A 16,811-nucleotide genomic window follows, 5' to 3' on the forward strand; every position below is an offset into this window, starting at 1 on the left:
AAAAAAAAAAAGTGAAAAAAGAAAAAAAGAAAAAGAACAAAAAGTAAAGAAAAATGATTCGCCCTCTAGTGAAAACCTGGCAAACAGGTGCTTTGGGCAAGTACCATGGTGAAAACCTGGCAAATAGATGCCATGTGTAAAAAGATCATTTATCCATCATCTATCATGACCTCTAGCTATGCTTTGTCTCTGCAGGTTTATCATGCCTATCCTTGTCCTGACTCACTATTCTGTTTCAGGCCTGTGATTGGTCAACATCATTGTCTTGCATACTCTAGTTTCTTGTGCATATGTTTCGGTCCTGGTCTCTATATATGTCTTTCAAAATTTCATTGGGTGTGTGCCCCTTGTCATGATCATTTACTGGAGCTCTCAAAATTGAATAAAGTCCTAAAATAATCCAAAAAAAATCAAATAAAGTCACGAAATAATCCAAAAGAAATCAAATAATGTCCTAAAAAAATCCAAAAAAATCAAATAAAGTCCTGAAATAATCCAAAAGAAATCAAATAATGTCCTGAAAAAATCCAAAAAAATCAAATAATGTCCTGAAAAAAAAAAAAAAATTTGAAAAATGTCCTGAAATAAACCCCTAAAAAGGCAAATAAAGTCCTAAAAAAAAAAAACACAAATATCCCCTCTGTGCATAGACAGATTGCTGAGCATACATCCAATGACACACAATCACACATTGTGCTTTAATGAAATCATGGATTAACAGATGAACTTTTTCAATCAAACCAGACATTCAAACTGATTAAAATTGTCATATCAATCAATCAACATCAATATCATTAATCCTTGGCACATTATCATGGGTCTTATATAGGGTGTGTTATGCTCGAAACCAGATTGTGTCCTATCTTAGATGGGGTACCACATTCCCTAAAACCAGACAGCATGATCGTCCTATCAACACTTTCAACTTTTGACAATGAAGATCAAGATGTTTGTTTGACTTGGTTGAATTTGTGCGTCTTATCTTTTTACTGATTTATCTTTGGCTTCGATCATGTTCCTATGTTGCTCGATGATGTCACTGAGTGATTTAGAGTGACCAGGATGGTTCATGGTCCATTTCTTTGTTGTGTTTGCTATTTGTGGAATGTTTGTCACAAACTGGGGCAACTATATCATTGGGTGTCTGTGATAAGTACGTTCACCTTGTGAACACTGCACATACCTTGACCCTTGATGTATGCACCCTAGGATGCTTCACTCATTCCTTGTGTGCGATGTGTCTATCTTTTGCCAAAAGGGTTGCATTTCAGCTTTGGCCTTCAATGCCATGATGCTCTGCATCCATTTTGCTACATTAAATAAAGGTTCTCACCTACAAAGTGCATTAGTGAAAGCAATCTTTTCTTCGCCTCTAACTATCCTTTGTCTAATTTCTTCTTACTAACATTTCTTCCATTAGTTTGGGCAGTCAGTTCAGTCTAGTGCTCTGATTTCCACAACATATAAGCTGCATCCTGCATTCATTGATTAGTACATTTGCATCATATCAAGCCCATATCAAGCATTTTATCCATTTCATATTATAAATGCATCAAAAACACATAATAATATATTCATACATGTTCCACAATGGTACATAAATAGTGCATAAGCCATCCATACATGGAAAATAACCATAAGACATAACGCTTTGCATCCCATCATATAGCTGCATATCATATCATATATCAAAATAATATCGGAGTACACAATTGGACTGTCTGTCCTAAGTATGGCCCGCAGGCTAACTACAAAATGTCAAACTACATATGTCTCTGTCGTAAAGAGCACGTGCCTCTATCACTGGGTGCTCCCTCTATCCTCCTCATCCCTACCATGTTTCAAGGATGATGTCCCTCCTGCCCCAGGTCCTGGCTGTGGTGGTCTCATAGGTCCACTCACCCCCATGCTGCTCACTGACCTCTGAGAGCATGGCCTGCTCTTTGTCCTCGATCGTGCCCGATATGATGCTGCTCTATGCTCTGGTGGAACTACACTCTCATATAGTGTCCTCCATTGGCATATCTCCTCTCTGGTCTCTACCAACATCTATGCCATCTCACGTGCACTTGCATCCCTAATCGACCCAATATACTCAGTGACTCTCTGCCCTTCTTGCTGTCCCTCGACTATCATGGTATCTCAAGCTACTGTCAATCTGGCTATCTCTGCTCTGAACTGATCATGCTCTATCCTAAAGATAGCATTTTGTCTCTCTAATGTTTCAATGTGATCATGCTGACTCGCTATGGTAGCCCTACACATCTCCATCTCCTCTATCCTAGCAGTCTCTGGCTCTATGGGTATATCCTGCAATGACTCCTGATCGGCTGAATCTGGCTCATAATCTTCATCCTCATCATCTTTGTCATCATCATCCTCTCCATCCTTTTCCTCATCCCTATCCTCGTCATCTCCCTCCTCCTCTCCAGCGAGTGGGAAGTCCTCTTGTCTCCTCGGTACTGGAATATCAGGATCTTTCAATGGCACAAGCCGTCATCATGCAAACCATCGCTCATATTCCTCTGTCATCCTGGTGTCCACCACATCTGATCTCCAATTCCACTGTCTCTGCTATAGCTGTGTGAAGTCAGCATATCTTATGTATGGCTGAATCATCCTCCCCCACTGACTCATCTCTCTATGAGATTGGGCAAAGTGTGCAGTCCCTCTAGGTACATCCTGCCTCTCTCCAAACTGTGGTCTCACTCTCTCTGGCAACTACATCTCAATCACCCTCTGGTGGTTCACTGGTCACCTAATCAAGTACCTCTCCTGTCTGCAATATAGTAGCTCCTCACTATCATCTGACCATCCAGGGCAATCAAGATATCGTCTCCATGTGAACTCTCTCAATCTGTCTAGCTCATGTCGCCAATATAATATGTATCCGAAAGGACCCTGTCTCAGTGCTCTCCCATAGCAGTACACATATGGTTGATGTTGTAATACCTATCTCTCTACAATCAGTTGACATATGGCTATGTGCTCAAATGCCCATACCTGTAACAGTGTGACCCCATAGCTCAAAGTCTGCACCCCCTGATATGCTATCTAATGCAGCTGAAAATATAGCATAGCAAGTACACATGGTCCCCATGCATACATAGTCCCCTCTGTCACCATCCACTCTAGCACTCTTCCCCATCCAATAGAGAATCCATGTCCTCATTTGTCTCTTGCTAATAGGCATGCTATAACCACTGCTATCACCACATATCACCGATCATACTCTGATGCCATGGTCTCCTAGCCAATCTCCCTCTCTACGATATCCAGATCATCTGCATCACACTCAAAAAATCTACACAAAGCATCTCTCCTTGTCACTAGGTCTTACTCTATCATCTCTCCATGAATCAGAATGCGGAGGATATGCCATACATCCTCTAGTGTCACAGTCGCCTCTCCAGTCGCTAGATGGAAAGAGGAAGTCTCTGAATGCCATCGCTCTGCCAATATGGTAAGCAGTCCTGTGTTTGCCCTAATCTCGGGCATGAATGTGATATAGTATAATCCAAGTCCTGCTAATGTATCTCTGTCCGTGCTTTTGAGTCTATGTCGTAACATGAAGTAGTCAGGTCGGTTCTCTCGCGTAATCAGTGGATACTGTCAACTCTGCATCATAATTGGGGCACATTTTTGTCAGTTTTAGGGTTTGCTCCTATGGGTTGCATTTCCTCATTTCATCCACAAATTAGGGTGTTTCTAATCTATTTTGACCTATCCTACCCTTATCCCCCTTTTCAGGATCATTCGCATGCTGTTTTTAGTCAAATTATGGTTCCCAGTGCACAATTGCACCTGCATACCCTGTTTTGTGCCTGTGTAGCCTCAACTTGTGCCTGTGTACCCTACACAAGCGCATGACATCCCACACAAGTGCAGGATGCAGCCACACAGGCGCAGAAGTCACTTTCTTCATTCCCTGTGCGCCCCGCAATGTCCCGCAAGCGAGTAAAATTCATGAAATTGACAATATGGGTTTTTGAGATACATATCGCTGCTCCCACATTGTCCGATCATCTGTAGGTGCATACACATTCCCCGAGGTGATCTGCCATTGGAATGTTCACCATCTCTCTGCAAGTGTCCTTTTCCAGAGCAATAAATCCTCCACTTTGGCTAGTGCAAATGAGCTCTTTTCACTCTCTTTATCTCATTTATAGATCTTTGTCAGTGCATAGATGGACATGCACTCTCTCCATCTTATGTTGGTCACGGTCTTTTGCACCTTCAATTGCTTGTCCTTTGTGTATCCAATCCCCGATTGTCAGTCTATTTGCTCCTATCATTTTCTATCATTCTTATCGATCAATTGGCCTCTTTTCTAGATGTTTCCGGCCAATTCCTCAAGGGGGCATGCATATGTCCTTGTTATTGTCTGGGGCATTTTCATTATTGTTCTTTGAAACAATGCTTAGAATTGCATTGTCTCAAAGAGGGGCAAATGATGACATCTAAAAATGGTCAATGCTTATGGAGTCATACTTTAACATCTACTTACTTTGAATGTCTGCTTTGAATGCGCAAATGTTAAAGTATGACTTCGCAAGCATTGACCATTTTTAGACGTCTACATTTTGCCCCTCTTTGAGACAATGTGATTCTAAGCGTTGTTTCAAAGAACAATAATGAAAATGCCCCAGACAATAACAATGACATATGCATGCCCCCTCGAGGAACTGGCCGGAAACATCTAAAAAAGAGGCCAATTGATTGATAAGAATGATAGAAAATGATAGGAGCAAATAGACTAAAAATCGGGGATCGGATACACAAAGGACAAGCAATTGAAGGTGAAAAAGACCATGACTAGCATAATATGGAGAGAGTGCACATCCATCTATGCACTGACAAAGATCTATAAATGAGAGAAAGAGAGTGAAAAGAGCTCATTTGCACTAGCCAAAGTGGAGGATTTATTGCTCTAGAAAAGGACACTTGCAGAGAGATGGCAAAAATTCCAATGGTAGATAACCTGGGGGAATGTGTACACACCTACAGATGACCAGACGATGCAGGAGCAGCGGTATGTATCTCAAAAACCCATATTGTCAATTTCATGAATTTTACTCACTATCGGGACATTGCGGGGCCCATAGGGAATGAAGAAAGTGACTTCTGCACCTATGTGGGTGCATCCTGCGCTTGTGTGGGATGTCCTACACTTGTGTAAGGTACACAGGTGCAAGTTGAGGCTACACTGGTGCAGAATAGGGTACACAGGCGCAATTGTGCACTGGGAACACTAATTTGACCAAAAACAGCATGTAAATGATCCCAAAAAGGGGGATAAGAGTAGGATAGGTCAAAATAAATAAAGAACACCCTGATTTGTGGATGAAATGAGGAAATGCAACCCATAGGAGCAAACCCTAAAACTAACAAAGTGTGCTCCAATGGTGATGTAGAGTCAACAGTATCCACTGATTACGCGGGAGAACCAACCTGACTGCTTCATGTTATGACATAGACTCAAAAGCATGGACAGAGATACATTAGTAGGACTTGGATTATACTATATCACATTCATGCCCGAGATTAGGGCAAACACAGGACTTCTTACCATATTGGCAGAGCGATGGCATTCAGAGACTTCCTCTTTCAATCTGGCGACTGGAGAGGCGACTGTGACACTAGAGGATGTATGGCATATCCTCCGCATTTCGATTCATGGAGAGATGATAGAGTATGACCTAGTGATAGGGAGAGATGCTTTGTGTAGATTATTTAAGTGTGACACAGATGATCTGGATATCGTAGAGAGGGAGATTGGCTAGGAGACCATGGCATCAGAGTATGATCAGCGATATGTGGTGATAGCAGTGGTTATAGCATGCCTATTAGTAAGAGACAAACGAGGACATGGATTCCCTATTGGATGGGGAAGAGTGATAGAGTGGATGGTGATAGAGGGGACTATGTATGCATGGGGACCATGTGTGCTTGCTATGCTATACTTTTAGCTGCATTAGATAGCATATCAGGGGGTGCAGACTTTGAGCTGTGGGGTCACACTGTTACAGGCATGGGCATTTGAGCACATAGCCATATGTTGATCGATTGCAGAGAGACAGGTATTACCACATCGACCATATGTGTACTACTATGGGGGAGCACTAAGATAGGGTCATTTCAGATACATTTTATATTGGCGACATGAGCTAGACAGATTGAGAGAGTTCACATGGAGGCCATATCTTGATTGCCCTGGATGGTCAGATGATAGTGAGGAGCTACTGTATTGAAGACAGGAGAGGTACCTGATTGGGTGACCAGTGAACCACCAGAGGGTGATTGAGATGTACCTACCAGAGAGAGTGAGATGACAGTTTGGAGAGAGGCAGGATGTACCCAGAGGGACTGCACACTTTGCCCGATCTCACAGAGAGACGAGTCAGTGGGGGGGGATGATTCAGCCACACATAGCATATGCTAACTTCACACAACTACAATAGAGATAGTGGGATTAGAGATCAGATGTGGTGGATGCTGGGATGACAGAGGAATATGAGCGATGGTTTACACGACGACGGCCTATGCCATTGACAGATCTTGATATTCCAATACCAAGGAGATAGGAGGACTTCCCACTCGCTGGAGAGGAGGAGGGAGATGATGAGGATAGGGATGAGGATGAGGATGGAGAGGATGAGGGGGATGACGAGGATGAAGATGATGAGGATGAAGATTATGAGCCAGATTCGGCCGATCAGGAGTCATTGCAGGATATACCCATAGAGCTGGAGACAGCTAGGATAGAGGAGATGGAGATGTGCAGGGCTACCATAGCGAGTCAGCATGATCACATTGCAACATTAGAGAGATAGAATGCTATCTTGAGGATAGTGCATGATCAGTTCAGAGCAGAGATAGCTAGATTGACAGCGGCTCAAGATACCGTGATAGCCCAGACACAACAAGAAGGGCAGAGAGTCACTGAGTATATTGGGTCGATTAGGGATTCCAGTGCATGTGAGATGGCAAAGATGTTGGTAGAGACCAGAGAGGAGATACGCCATTGGAGGACACTATATGAGAGTGCAGTTCCACCAGAGGAGAGAGCAGCATCATATCGGGCACAATCGAGGACAAAGAGCAGGCCACGCTCTCTGAGGTCAATGAGCAGCATGGGGGTTAGTGGACCTATGAGACCACCACAGCTAGGACTAGGGGTAGGAAGGACATCATCCTTGAGACATGGTAGAGATGAGGAGGACCAGGGAGCACCCAGTGATAGAGGCATGTGCTCTTTACGACAGAGACATATGTAGTTTGACATTTTGTACTCAGCTTGCGGGCCATACTTAGGACAGACAGTCCAATTGTGTACTCCGATATTATTTTGATATATGATATGATATGCAGCTATATGATGGGATGCAAAGCGTTATGTCTTATGGTTATTTTCCATGTATGGATGGCTTATGCACTATTTATGTACCATTGTGGAACATGTATGAATATATTATTATGTGTTTTTGATGCATTTATAATATGAAATGGATAAAATGCTTGATATGGGCTTGATATGATGCAAATGTACTAATCAATGAATGCAGGATGCAGCTTATATGTTGTGGAAATCAGAGCACTAGACTGAACTGACTGCCCAAACTGAGGGAAGAAATGTTAGTAAGAAGAAATTAGACAGAGGACAGTTAGAGGCGAAGAAAAGATTGCTTTCACTAATGCACTTTGTAGGTGAGAACCTTTATTTAATGTAGCAAAATGGATGTAGAGCATCATGGCATTAAAGGCCAGAGCTGAAATGCAACCCTTTTGGCAAAAGACAAACACATCACACACAAGGAATGAGTGAAGCATCCTAGGGTGCATACATCAAGGGTTGAGGTATGTGCAACGTTCACAAAGCGAACGCACTTATCACAGACACCCAATGATATAGTTGCCCCAATTTGTGACAAACATTCCACAAACAACAAACACAACAAAGAAATGGACTATGAACCATCCCGGTCACTCTAAATCACTCATAGACATCATCGAGCAACATAGGAACATGATCGAAGCCAAAGTTAAATCAGTAAAAAGATAAGACGCACAAATTCAACCAAGTCAAACAAACATCTTGATCTTCATTGTCAAAAGTTGAAAGTGTTGATAGGACGATCATGCTATCTAGTTTCAGGGAATGCGGTACCCCATCTAAGATAGGACACAGTCTTGTTTCGAGCATACCACACCCTATATAAGACCCATGATAATGTGCCAAGGATGAATGATATTGATGTTGATTGATTGATATGACAATTTTAATCATTTTGAATGTCTGGTGTGATTGAAAAAGTTCATCTATTAATGCGTGATTTCATTAAAGCACAATGTGTGATTGTGTGTCATTGGATGTATGCTCAGCGATCTGTCTATGCACAGAGGGGCTATTTGGGTTTTGTTTTTTTTAGGACTTTATTTGACTTTTTAGGGGTTTATTTTAGGACATTTTTCAATTTTTTTTTCAATTTTTTTTTTCAGGACATTATTTGATTTTTTTGGATTTTTTCAGGACATTATTTGATTTCTTTTGGATTATTTCAGGACTTTATTTGATTTTTTTTGGATTATTTTAGGACTTTATTTGATTTTTTTGGATTATTTCAGGACTTTATTCAATTTTCAAAGCTCCAGTAAATGATCATGCTAAGGGGCACGCACCCAATGAAATTTTGAAAGACATATATAGAGACCAAGACCGAAACATATGCATAAGAAACTGGAGTATGCAAGACAATGATGTTGACCAATCACAGGCCTGGAACATAACAGTGAGTCAGGACAAGGATAGGCGTGATAAACCTGCAGAGAGAAAGCATAGCTAGAGGTCATGATAGATGACAGAGCAATGATCTTTTTACACATGGCGCTTGTTTGCCAGGTTTTCACCATGGTACTTGCCCAAAGCGCCTGTTTGCCAGGTTTTCACTAGAGGGTGAATCATTTTTCTTTACTTTTTGTTCTTTTTCTTTTTCTTTTTTTTCACTTTTTTTTTTTTGTATTTTTTGAGCTTTTTTATTTTTTTTGTATTTTTTTCAGGATCATATTTGAAGAACTACTGATAGAAAATTATGCCCAGTACTTGCGAAGGTGCATGCTATTTATAGGATTGGACAAAGGTTCACCTTCCAGGGTGGCAAGCTGATATGCCCCCAAGCCATAGGCTACAGTCACTATGAAAGGCCCAACCCAATTAGGTTCAAACTTGCCTTTGATGATGTCAATAGATTGTGCATTCTTGGGGTTTGCCTTTAAAACCAGATCTCCCACTTCAAAGTGTCACCCTTTGACCTTCTTATTATAAGAGCGATGAAAATAGTTTTGATATGCTTGCAAATGTGTCAGGTCTATCTGACGTTTCTCATCTAACATCTCAAGCTGATGCAACCAAGAGACTCTGTGCGTCTCATCATCAATCAGATGTTGCAAGGAAACACGCAAAGAAGGAATCTCCACTTCCAAGGGTAAAATGGCTTCCGCACCATACACCAAGGAATAAGGTGTTGTGCCAGTAGGTGTACGGATAGAAGTGTGATAAGCCCATAGTGCTAGATTCAATTGTACATGCCAATCTCGACTAGCATCATTGACAACCTTTTTCAGGATCTTGATAATGGTTTTATTTGATGCTTCGACTTGACCGTTACCCTGTGGATAGTATGGACTAGAGAAACGGTGTTGGATGTGAAACTTTTCATAGAGTTCCTTGACATCTTTATTCTTGAATGGACGGCCATTATCTGTGACTATGGCAAGGGGAACCCCATATCTGCATATGATATAATTCAATAGGAATTTTGAAATTTGCACACCAATGATATAGGTCATGGGGATAGCCTCGATCCATTTTGTAAAATACTTTGTGGTTGTAATGATAAACTTATGTCCATTTGTAGATGTCGAGTGAATCTTTCCAATAAGATCCAATGCCCATTGAGAAAAGGGCCATGGAGATATGATAGAATGAAGCTCTTGGGCTGGTGCATGAATGTAATTTCCATGGATTTGGCATTTGTAGCACTTCTTAACAAAATCATGAACATCCTTTTCCAGAGTAGGCCAATAATACCTAGCACGAATCAACTTTTTGGCTAAGTTCAGACCATTGAAATGGCCCCCACATATACCATCATGAATTATCAATCAATCAATTTCACATAGAAAGTGTCAATTTTTCATAATTTGTCATTCTTGATTTGAAATTTCCTTTCAAATATCTTCATGCTAATCTTGTCTTCTCTCCAATTTATCTATAAATTGGATGAATTTCTTCAATCCCGATTAATCACTTTTTCGAATCAATCCCTAAATCAATCACGCTTCTAGTATTCTTGTGCTACCATCATGTCAATCTTGCTTTCACATTATGCTTATGCACTTATAGGTGAGATCCACAAAACAAAGCAATTTGAAGGAGAAAGAAGGACAATGGAGAATTCAGAGCAAGTAGATATTAAAGTATCACCTAGGTCATACTCCTTTGCATATCAATAAGGGTCATCCATTTGCATGTGTCCTCTTGCATTAGAGTAATACCATTTCATAATTCAACCTTAGGTTTTGTCCTAGGTTGATATTGTCATACATTTGCATTTGCATCCTTGTCCTCATAACATTAGGTCACATTTGCATACCCTAGGTCTCTTCATTAAGCTTAGGTCATTATCATATCATATTAGAGTCATTTGCATAGTAATTGTCCCTTTGCATATAGTGTAAAAACTAGGTTTTGCCATACTTGAGTAATCCAAATCCTTGATAAACCCTAAGTCATTGTTAGGAAGTCTAGACCTTATCAAACTTTTGTCTTTTTGTCATCCATGTCATTTGGTCAAACCTAGCTTAGTATCCAAGCATATAGGGAAGACATTGTCATTTTGTCCTTTTGTCCTTTGAGGTCTAGACATCATTTCAATTTCCTAAGGGTATCTTTTAGATTTGCATTCCAAAAAAAGTTTGTCAAAATCTTGAAAAACAACCAAAAACATAGGTTGCATTCTTGCCATAGATTGCATTTTCATCTATTTAGTTTGCATATCATATATTATCCTTGAAAAATTCCAAAAATATTGCATTTGCATAGTGAAATGCCTGTTGAAACAAGGTCAAAATCTAAGAAGATGGGCGAACCAATGTATCAACCCATTGACAACATATCAAATTCACAGTTTCAAACTAGTCAAATAGTACAAATTGAAGCTTCGTCAAACACATCATCACCATGATATGGCATGGTTCAACTTGGACCACCTCCATTATATGAACTAGTATTTGTACCCATGAAACCGAGACATGGGAGTGTTCCACCAAAACCAAGAGGAAATGCACCTTTCCATTGGAATCAACCAAACCTGCAACATGACATTCAAACTCAAACATTATATGAGGAACAAACTCTTTCACAAGGATTTGTTTCAGATCAAGGCATTCAACAAGAGACAAATCCAAATGTTTTACCAGATTCTTCATCAGATTCTGATGCTTCCGATGATGTTGATATGTTCCTTAAAGATCCTAAGATGACAAAAAAGATGGATAAATTCTTGAACAAGGTCTTTAAGATGTTCCCACAAAAATATCTTGACATGATGAGTAATGTGACCTCCTCAAGTGAGAAAATCAATGTGCAAAAACAACAAGGTGGTGAGTTGTTAAGTTTCTCTCCACATCCAAATGAAGAAGATGTGCAACAAGAAACTCAACATACCTTGATGAGTAAACGTGCTTCAAAAGCATTGACGGTGACTATTCCTCAAAAGTCACCATTTGAAACAATAAATAATCCGTTATTTAATACAACACCTATAACACAAGATCAAATGAGAGCCACACAAATATTGATAGCTATCCCTCAACAAGAGGTGGTTCCTCGCATGCATAAAATTGAATCAAAATCTAAGATGCAAGAAAGCTTTATGACTGGAATGCCTGATCTCACCAATGTCCAAAACAGATCCACAATGCAACAAAGTTCCTATGTCCCATTAAGTTCAATATATTTGCCAAATACTCAAGTACCTGTTATGCAAACTATTGCGACAGATCTTTGATAATGGGGACACAAAGAGCTACAGATAGTGATTTGCACCAATAGCAAATGTTGCAACAATTGAGTAATACACAAAAGGTACAATCGAATGTGCAAACAAACAATGCACAACAACAACAATATTGCATTCGACAACAAGTTGCAGTGCCTTCTGTCCCATTACAAGTTAATGCAAACTTGCAACCACCACAATGGATTGGACAAACAACACAGCAAGTCAATGCAAGTGCCATAACCCATCTTAAGGAGAAACATCAAAAACTTCCTAAACAAAGCTTTTTGCAAATGATGGGATTTACACCAAGACAACAACAATTGGCACAAAGTCAGCAAATTCTGATTCGTCAGCATCAACAACAACATGTGCCTCAATATGTGCCAAGACAAACAAGCTATCATACTTCACAACCGCAATTGACGCCTGTGCAATATCAACAACACCCTCAATTGCAATATCAACCTAGGCTACAAACGATGATTGCACCACAAGAAGCACAGCAACAAGGTCAATATCAAGGCATGGCACAACCACAACAACAAGAGGTGTACCAAGAACATTATATGCCAGAGACACCAAAGACGACAATTTCAGAGCATCAACAAGCAATCGGAAACATGATGTATCAACAAAGAGTACCCACCAGGATTAATGATGGACCTCCAAAATCTGACACAATTACGCAACAACTTGAGAAGTTGCAATGACAAGTCGATGCATTGGAAACCAAAGGAACAAAGAAGTTGTACACAAATCAAGATTTATGTCCTAATCCATTTGACAAGAGCTTGTACATGCCTCCCTTCCCTAAGCATTTTGAGGCACCTAATTTTGAGAAATATAAAGGGAATGGCAATCCAAAAGATCACATTCGAGCATTTTTCGCGGTGTGTACTGAAGTGAGTTATGAGGAAACATATTTAATGTGCTTATTTGCATGAAGTCTCACGGGACAAGCCATGGATTTGTATTCGCATTTGCCAGGGAATATAAAGACATGGTCGGAATTGGCTCAAAAGTTTATATCTCACTTCGCATTCAACATTGATAGTGACGTGACCATGTTAGATTTATGCAACACCAAGCAAAAGCAAGGTGAACCATTAGTGACTTTCTTGCAATGATGGCAAAGCTTGTATAGTCGTTCTTCCCTAGATATACCTGAAGAACAACAAGTGAACTTGTTTATCCAAAATTTGGTCTCAGAAATGATGTATGAACTCAAATTGAAAGGTCCCAGTACTATTGAGAAACTCATTAAGAAAGGGATGAACATTGAAACTGCTCTTATAGCTAAGGGAATCATTAAGCTCAACAAAGATAGTGACAACACAAACAATTCAGGGGACAAAAATAGATTTTGGTACAAAAACAAGAATGTCACTAATGATGGAGTTGTTGACGCAAGAGCGGTGAATGCAAATCAACCCCCGTTCACAATCAAGAAATTGAGTACTCCTAATATGTCAACTATGGAACAAAATCAAACACTAGCAAGCAATGTTACTCAATAATACACTCAACAATACACTCAACAATATAATCAACAACAAGGTCAACAATAAAATCAGCAACGAAAACCTTTCCGATCAAGGGATGGACCTCCTCGACAATTTACGCCATTGGGAGTGCCTATTGAGTCAGTAATGAAACAATTAATACAAGCAAAATTTATCAAGTTACCAGATATCAAGGTAGAACCATTGGTAAAGCCGCATTGGTGGAATGATAATGCATATTGTGAATACCATCGGTCAAAAGGACATAAAACTGCATCATGTTTTCAATTGAAACATATGATTCAAGACTTTTTAGAGCAAGGAGTAATTGAGGTAGATCCGCCCAACGCGACCTCTAACATTGATCATACAATTTTCAAAACTCCTTTGCTTGATCATGACAAGGGTAAAGCATCTTCTTCAAACTCTACCCAAATAGCAAATTATGCAAATACTGGTTATAACAATGTCATCAATTATTTTCGAGCATCAAATGAGTATGTGTCCACCCTAAGAATAAAGGGACAAGATCCTTCTTGCGCAGTCACCACTCGTCGATCCAAAATAGTCCTGAAAGGAGCTCCTGCAGTTCCTCCCAAATCAACTCCTAAAAATGAAATATTGTGGATTTTGAGTTGGTTTTGACAGTGTCTACTACTCCATCATTAACAACATTCTTGTTGTTGTCTTTGGAAAATTTCCAATACTTGTTCTTCTCTTTAGAGCTAGATCATGTTTGTGTTTCTTTCCAAGGTGTGATATCCCCCTTCTTTATGAGCACATCTTCCATTCGAATGGCATTATCTACCATTTTGTTAAATGATGGGTGTACTTGCATTTGTACGCTATATTTCAGTTCAGGGACCAAGTTATTGACAAATATATCCATTTTCTCAGAGTCTGGAATAGGTCATGGGTACCTAGAGAACATCTTTCTCCAGCATTGGAGAAAAGTAAGAAGAGGTTCCCCTATTTTCTGTTGAGTATTACAAAGATTGATCATAGTTTCAGGATGTCGAATGTTGTATGAGTATTGTTATAAAAATAGTTGGATTAGTTCTTCGAATGTTTTTGTTCCTTTGGGTATACTTGAGAACCATTCCATTGCTTGACCCCCTAAACTCCTTGGGAAGAGACGCATGAGGTATGTTTGATCATGCATAAACTCCATACAAGCAACACTAAATTCCCTAACATGATCTTGAGGATTTGAGGTACCGTCATATTTGTCAAATTTTGGGATTTCCACTCGTGAAGGAAATTGAGGCATGTGTAGATTCTTGTCAAATGGAAAGGGACATATTATTTCCAGAGAATATTGTTTTGGGGATTTGTCCTTATTTTTTCAGTTCTGTGACCTCCATCCGCAAAGCTAGTAACTGTTTGTGTACCATAAGTATAGGTGAGTCTTCCTTTTTAGTAACAAGTGTCTAGACATCATATCCAAGAGGAAGTTTGGCACCTTGTTTTGCTAGTTCTAAGAAATAGTCTTCCTTCTCTCGGGTCATGATAGTTTTCATCATTTTTCTAAAGTCTTTGTCTTTCTAACAGTCAAGGATTTCTTTTTCTGGAGGTTCAACATCTTTGCCAATCTCACTTGATGATGAGGAGTCATTGTGATTTTTGGGAATATTACGGTCATTTTTGTTTCCATCATTGTATTCTACCTCATGTATGGTGGGAGATTTAGGTTCATCAAAAATTGGTCCACCTAATGATGATGACATGTCAGTGAGTGGATCCTTCACATAGAATGGATTATCTTGATAGGTGAAGGTTTGTTCTTTGCCTTTGGCTTGTTTCTTACGAGAACTCCTAGTTTGAATAGGCATCTTTATGGATTTGTGTGACCTAGAGTTGTTTGTGATGCAGAGGTCAAGATCAATTTTAGAGCTAGTTTGTTCTATTTAGAGTATTGTTTAGGAGAAACAATTGAGATTTAGTTTGATTTCAGGAATGATCTATCCTATCTAAGATGTTGTATAAGTTGATTGTAAGCATAGTGTAAGATTCAATCTAGTTTTAGGAATGATCTATCATGTATAAGATGTTATCTAAGTGACTAAAATTTGATAGGTAGTTGATTGAACTAGCTGAAAGGTGATCAACCAAATCGTGCAATGCAAATGGCAGAGGTACATTGTCTTGATCTGTTTATGCTCAGGAAAATCATAAGTAGTATTATGTTTGTTGTAAGTTGTTTCTAGGCAAGTTTGACTGTTCTATTCTGACAAAACCAGAGACTCGTATGACAGGATTTTTTGGACCAGACGACAATTTAGCAGCTATAGGATGACAATAGTTCTGATTCATACAAGTTGTTGCCTCGTACCATATGACAAATGGATATGTGTAGGACGACAAAAGACTGAGAGTAGTTCTATTTCATATGACATAGGATACAAGTCTAGGATGACAAACTAGAAGACTCGTACGACATAGGATGTGATATAGGATGATGAATTATCAGACTCGTACGACTGTTCACAGGACAGAGCCTAGAAATTTTGAGTTTTTTCCGATTGCTAAGTATGATAACTAAGTATGACCAATTCTGAGATGGACTGATTTTTGACCAGGATAGACTAGTTTCTGACTTGGACAGATTTCCAACTTAAAATGGACTAGTTTTCGACACGGACAAAGTTTCGACTCAAGATGGACTAGTTTCTGACACGGACAAAGTTTCGACTTAAGATGGACTAGTTTCTGACATAGATAGAGTTTTGATTCACTGAGTTGTTTTTGGTCTTCACTGATTTTTGGTATTTCAGTTTTTGTTTCAGGGATGAAAAAAACAGAGAATAAGTAGTATGTATAGTGACTCCAATCATAGCATGCAAACCCTAAGGAATTTGGTGAGGAAATAAAACCTTTTTTTGTAGACTCAGGTACACACCCAATAGCTAATCAGAATACGGTCGCTGAGTCTCACACAATGGATTCTCAATGTCGTATTATCCGACTCCAAATGCTAATGGGGGCACGAAATGACAAGTATCTTGGGAGAGTTACTATCTCTCTTGCACAAAGATCATCCCCCTTTTGGAGATGAATCGGGTAGCTTCTAATTTTAAATTGGATTTAGTCAGGGATCCATTCAATGCGTTGAGGTATAAACTTAGTTAAGAGGTCTCCCAGCCTTGAAAACCAAGGTTTAATATACCTAAAGGTACGGAGGAGAGCTATTCTTGAGCACTGCCGTTGACTTGATTTTCATCAAATCACATTTATTTTATAGTGGGTT

This window comes from Cryptomeria japonica, chromosome 1 (assembly GCF_030272615.1).
Source record: "Cryptomeria japonica chromosome 1, Sugi_1.0, whole genome shotgun sequence".
Lineage (NCBI taxonomy): Eukaryota > Viridiplantae > Streptophyta > Pinopsida > Cupressales > Cupressaceae > Cryptomeria > Cryptomeria japonica.